The following is a 6,460-nucleotide window of genomic DNA, read 5'->3' on the forward strand; positions in this document are numbered from 1 at the left end:
GATTGAGCTTTGTGTCTGCTTTTATGCTGAGAGAAAAGAGATGGGGAGAGGCCCACAACTGGTTTGGGCAATTGGATCATTAGTGGAGTTTTGGGTCAGGGTAGAAATTCTCAAACTGCAAACTGATTTATGAGAAACATTTCAAAACACATTTGGACAGAACTCTCATTTAGTTGGCAGCGATTTTACTGCTGAAGGTAGAAAAAATGTAGGCAGCATAAGGGGGCCTTCCAGGATATGAAATTGTTCCTCACTTGAGCCATATGGTGGGGGAGAGCTCCTCCGGTCTTGCTCAGAGGGGGACTGTCATGCGGAGAGCTCAGCTTCCAAGCCCAGGCAATAGTGGTGGGCCGGTCACAAGTCTGCTTCACATCTTCACCAGTCCCGGGCCTCCTCCTCAGGAGCCCCATCACTCAATCAAAGAGCCCAGAACTAAATACCCATTTAGCTTTGACTATAGGTTTTATTTTTTCATCCAATAGAGATTATTAAGCACATCCCTGGTCTCCAGAAGAGGGAAGATACAAAGATGAATGAGACACCATTTCTGCTCTGGGGATGTTCATAGTCTAGTTTCAAAGATAAACACATAGGAATGATTTGGTCAGTTTAATGGGGATTTTGGTCTTGGGTTGGTTGACAGTTTCAGTGACTAACTCTAGGGCATAGAAAGAGCTGATGGGGTGGAAAGGGTGGAGTGGTGACAGCTAAGTTCAATGAAGAGGATATCTGGCAGAGGGTCACTTGTAAAAGCCTGAGGACACCTTTGAATGCATCCTGTATAAGGAATAGCACAGAACTCGGAGGCTAGAGTCAGAGTGATTTCAGGCAGGTGGAAAGAAAGGAGACTGAAGCAGACAAAATACAGTGGGCTCAGTGAGGTCGAGCCTACTTGATTTGCTAAAGCATTTGAACTTTTGTTAATAGACCACAGGGACTATTACTGGCTTTGCATCCGGGAAAGATGTGCCATTGTATTTGCCTATTTGACATCATCCAGAAGCAGTTGGAGCCCTTAACTCAGTGCCCACTGCCTCAGCCATCTCCCTCTGCCTGAGCCACCAAGGATAACTCAGTGACAAACTAAGTGCTATCTGATGACCAAGATTGTTTTTAGGAAATGAATTACAGTTGAACTTACCTAATTATAGACACCCTGGCTACTTGCCCCTCCAATTAGCTGACTACAGATGGAATTAGTTTGCCAGAACAATTTTGTATTCAAGTATACATTTTCTGAACATGTAAAGCAAAGTGTTTTAAAAATGAGGCCAAGTTGAGTTTCTTTAAAGTGTTCCCTACGTATTTAATCATGCATAACCTATCAGAATGTTGTTTTCCTTTCTGTCATTTATATACTATTATGGGTTAGGCAAAAAGTCCTGGTAGCATCATGGGATGAGTATTGAGATGCTAACCCCAAGGTCAGTGGTTCAAATAGAGGAACTTCTCCATGGGAGGAAGACGAGGCTTTCTCCTCTGGTAAGGATTTGTAGCCTTGGAAAACCGAAGGGGCAGCTCGATCTTGTCCCAAAGGGTCCTTATGAGTCATAATCAACTTGATAGCAGTGGATTAAAAAAAAAATGCCGTGCGCAAGAGGCACTAACATTTATTTCACCATCTCTGAGATGTCTCATGGTTCAGAAATTCTCAATGCCAAAGCCTCTGAGTAGAGAAAGCAAGAGTAGTGGCCCCACAAGAGATCTTTCAGGGCCCCGCTTGCTTCTTACCATGACAGACTGACACTCATGTGACTTTAAGCAGGGGCTGCAACCTGAGTTGGGGTAGCCAGTCTAGAGCCCATGAGAGTGAAACGGACATTTCTCCCCAGAGAGTTTTTCGATGGGGGTAGGAGCGGCAGAAGAGAAGTTGCGTGCTGGTTAATGATTCCTAACTACTGACTCTCTGAATGCGACTTCAATATGAATGCTGGTTGATGTTTTGTTTATCATTAACAAGTAGGATGAAAATGAAACAATGAGCTTTGTTGAATGACATCGTTTTCAAATACTGGAAGAGTATGTGCTCCATTATTTTGTTACTCACAGAGTATTTAAATTTATTCTGCACAATTCACAGTTTCTCTATCACTTTGTTAAGTCTAAACAATCAACAGAACAATGAATCTCGCCGTGATTCATAGCATTTATCAATTTCCGTGGTGCAAATACTCCCACTGAGGCCATTTCAAATACCCAATTGCTTCACAGATGCTTGAAACCTGAGCCATTGGTCTTGGTGTGCCGGCATGTACTGGTTCAAATAAGAGTTCTGGTTGAACTTAGAGAAAACCTTTTTGAAGTTAGTGACAGGCTGCGTCTTAGTTTCCTTGATTTGACTGAGAAACAAAGATTTGGAATCGATGAGACTGTATCATGGCAACCAGTGGTTTTGGACTGCTGTCTCTGTGGTTGGCAAGCCAGCTCATACATTACTATGCCACCAGGAGTCCCTGGCATGAAACTAGTCCTCAGCTCATATGGCTCCTTTTAGCCGTAACCTTCACTCTTCAAGCCAAAGCTTATCTGTCTTTGACAACCCGACTACTCAAGGCCTTCTTCTTTCGAACTTTATAGCTCACGTTGCTCTCTTTTGGCGGCCATCTGTGGTCACAGCGTCTCTGATACGGCCCACTGACAGGAGTAAACATGTAGGGGGGGGTGTTCCCCATTCTTCTCCTCACCTCAAGGACATTCTTTATATTCTTGGTGGAGCCTGGCAGAGAGGAGGCAGACATCGCAACCCCATAGGAAGAATCTCTGGGAGAATGCCCTGATTCTCCGGCATAGCGGAGAAGAGAGGGGTCGGTGATGCTTATTTGAAGTGTTTGAAACAAAGTGCTTTGCTTGGAAATGGATTTTTCTGGAATGTTTTGTCCTACCTGGGCCCTTATCCTTGACAACCATTTGTTGTGAAGGATGACCATTTATTGGATAGAGGGATCATGTGGCCCCTGAGTCTTGAAGAAGCTTGTGTTGGAATATAAGAATATATACATATATGGTTTTCCTTTTTTTTCCCTTACAAAACAAATGACCACAAAATTCTTGTCTTCCCTTCTCGTCCCTTAAAAACCACATGTCCACTTGCCCACTGCACACTTACCCCATGTCAGTTAGGAAGTAAAAGACGTAAGTACACACCTACCACAGAGGAAGGAGCAACAATCTCATAGCTCCTTATGTTTGGTGAACGTGCTTCAATATAAGTAGCATTTCTTGAAGGAAGGAGAAGGGCTTGGGAAGCTGAATTAGGCTATCCAATGTCATCTCTATACGCTCCTGTTTAGATTGCGGGCCCACACAGCTTCCTGAACCACAGGGAAAAGGAAACAAAGTCCGAATGACTCCATACATCTCCACTCTCCGAACCAGAGCTCCCACTAAACCATTCCTACCCGCCTCAGATTCACTTTTGGAAATATGTCAGATGTAGTAACATCATTTTAAAAAATAAACCATTGAAAACATCAACTCGACATTTAAGAAGCCTTATGAAACCTAAGAATCACGCGAATACATTTTTCCCATGACAAATATGCTAAGAATAAGTAATATTTCATTAATAAGTTATACATTGGGTTACTAATGGCAAGATCAGCAGTTCAAAACCACCAGCCATTCTGCAGGGAAAGACAGGTCTTCCCAATCCCTATAATGAGTTACAGTTCTGGAAACCCACAGGGGCAGGTCTACCCTGTCCCATAGCAGTGCTGTGAGTTGGAATCATTGGTACCCCCCTTGATTGATGATCACATCTGTTACCTGGCCTACACAGGAAAGGGTGAGGGTCAAGATGAGATTAAAGAGTCTGGCATGGGCACTGGAGAGAGAAGAAAAAAACAAACAAGAAACACCGCTACCGAGTCCATTTTGACTGATGGGACCCTAGAGGACAGGGTAGGACTGTCCCTGTGGGTTCCCGAGTGTAACGCTTTATGGGAATAGAAAGCCTCAGTGTCCCTCCATGGAGCAACTGGTGTTTTCAAACTGTTAGACTTGCAACTAGCAGCCCAATGTATCACCTTTACACCATCAGGGTCCTGGAGGGAGGTGAGTGGCCCTTATATCTTATGCTTTTCACCCTTGGCCTGAACAAGGATGTACATATGGGTGGTCTATGCTTCCCACTCTGTTTTCAGACTTTTCTGACAGAATTCCATATTGCTTTGCAAGGTAAAACCCTCCCCCTGTTATCTATAAGGAAACAGAACCTTGGGTAATTCCATGTTGGGTATAGAAACTATGCTCTCTATCTGTGTGTGCTGAGAGGGTGGGTCCCTTTGTCCTGGAAAGTGCCTTCCTCTGCAGTGCAAAGGATGCACAATCTTCTCAGGTGTAAATGAGGTGAGGTGGCCCAGGTTGAACCAGATTGTCAGACTTCACGTTCTCCTGTTTGGGCCTCACTGCCATTTTCCTGTGGAGAGTGGACTGTAGCTGGGAGACTTCAGTTGCTGCCTCTTATGCTCAGCTGGCTTGTCATGATCCTCCCCCCACTGCCACCCGCGCCTGTGGTATTTTAAAATGATTCAGTGCAGAGGGTAGAGTTCAGGAAAACCTGTTTGATATTTCACATCATGCAACTTCAAAACAAGTCTGGTTTTATTTCTTTTTAAATTGCTTTTAGTGAATTCTTTTGTGGAACTCTTTGTTGCTCAGTCTATTTACAACGGTGGTTTTTATTTTTTAATTTTATAGTGGCCCTTATTTTCAAAGAAATGCATGCTGCATATTTACATAATGGGCCAGACAATGACTCAGGAGCAAATTACATAAAGATGATTATAGGCACTTAGCATGTGTACTAGTCTTCTGACTCATGGGCAACTTGTTTGTGTTGTACTTAAGAGCAGAGGTGTCTTAAAAAAACATTATGTCGAGCAGGAATTGTGAAAGAATGCCAGTCATCAGAAAACTCTGCCAAAATGTGATGCTCCTATGGCTCGAGACAATGCCGAAAGTGCCATTTAACTTGGAAGGTGTGGTATGAAATGCCAACCAGCTCTCTATAACTCAACTGCTTCAACCAGGCACTTAGCCCACTAGAGAGCTAATTCAAAGTTTACACAGAAACCACGACTTTAGAAATACCCCTACTTTTCATAAAACATGGTGATTCTAGGTTTCAGGAGGAGAGGCAGCGCTCCTAATGTTATCTGTGGTTGAAAAGCCAAGCTTGAGAAGATTCTTGCTTTCCATGCTGTGGAGGCACCAGATGAAGGTGTCCTGGACTTCCCTCAGGGAACATTTTTATTATTATTAATATTTTACTGGAGATGGTTTAATGCAGCTCTTGGAATGAGGAAAGGTAGGTAGGGGTGAACGCTGTAAATGCCCTCTCCTCTTGCCACCTATTGTTGAACCTTGGTTGTGTTTAAACAGCATGACATGTAAGAAGCAGCTTATAGTTGATGTCAGGTTGATTCAATTCCCAGAGCCCTTGTGGCTCCAAGATCATTGTAATTGTGATGCCCGCTGGCAGTGTTGTTCCAAACAAAACGTTAGTGAGCGACAGGGAAAAAAGTCTTCCCACATCAGGCTCTAGTCAAGCATGTGAGGCTGTGCCTGTGGACTTTAGACACGCTCAGTGGCATGAAAGTCCTTGCCATGCCTCCTCCCTTGGCTTCCCCTTCAAGTTTGTCTTCTCCCCACGCTACATAGGAACCCAACTTATTTAGCCTACCATGCCTGGCACAGAAAAAATGTAATCAGTGTCCACAGAAAAAATTTAATCAGTGTCCCCCCTGGAAAGAACAACAACAACAACAACAACAACAAACAAATGTTTGTACTGCAGCCCACAATGCAGGATATGGTGTGTGTATCTCCTTTTACAGCCCCCTCCTCTCCCCTATACCCCCCTTCCCCCCACTGCCCCGCCGTGAATCATCCCAGCACTTCCAGGGCTCAGTATCACCCATTTTGGGAAACACTGCTCTATCATAATCCCTTTATAACAGTGTTTGCTCAACTAGAATGGCTTCTTTTGACATTTCTTTGTGATTGTAGAAGTGCCATCTTCTTATATTTTAATACCTAAGGAGAAATGCCAGTGCTGCTTTCAGTCTGACCTCAGGCAAATGAGAGGTGCATAGGCTCAGGTGACCCATTCATGCCTAAAAGAGGGGTGTGGGAGAGTCCTATTCAAATATATTGCAGAGTTGCATTGGGCTAACTTTTTTTTCTTCTTTTTTAAAAATCATTTTATTGGGGGCTCATACAATTGTTATCACAATCCATCCATCCATCCATTGTGTCAAGAACATTTGTACATTTGTTGCCCTCATCATTCTCAAAACCTTTGCTTTCTACTTGAGCCCTTGATATCAGCTCCTCGTGTTTCCCCTTCCTCCCTGCCCCCCTCCCTCTCTTTTAATTTACCACCTCCAGATAATGATTCTACTAACTACAGTTGCCCCCAATGATCACTACTGTAGTTTATACCTGTTAGTATCATTTC

The sequence above is a fragment of the Echinops telfairi genome, unplaced genomic scaffold, assembly GCF_000313985.2.
Source record: "Echinops telfairi isolate 266 unplaced genomic scaffold, ASM31398v2 ScPeMD7_7424;HRSCAF=8462, whole genome shotgun sequence".
Classification (NCBI taxonomy): Eukaryota; Metazoa; Chordata; class Mammalia; order Afrosoricida; family Tenrecidae; genus Echinops; species Echinops telfairi.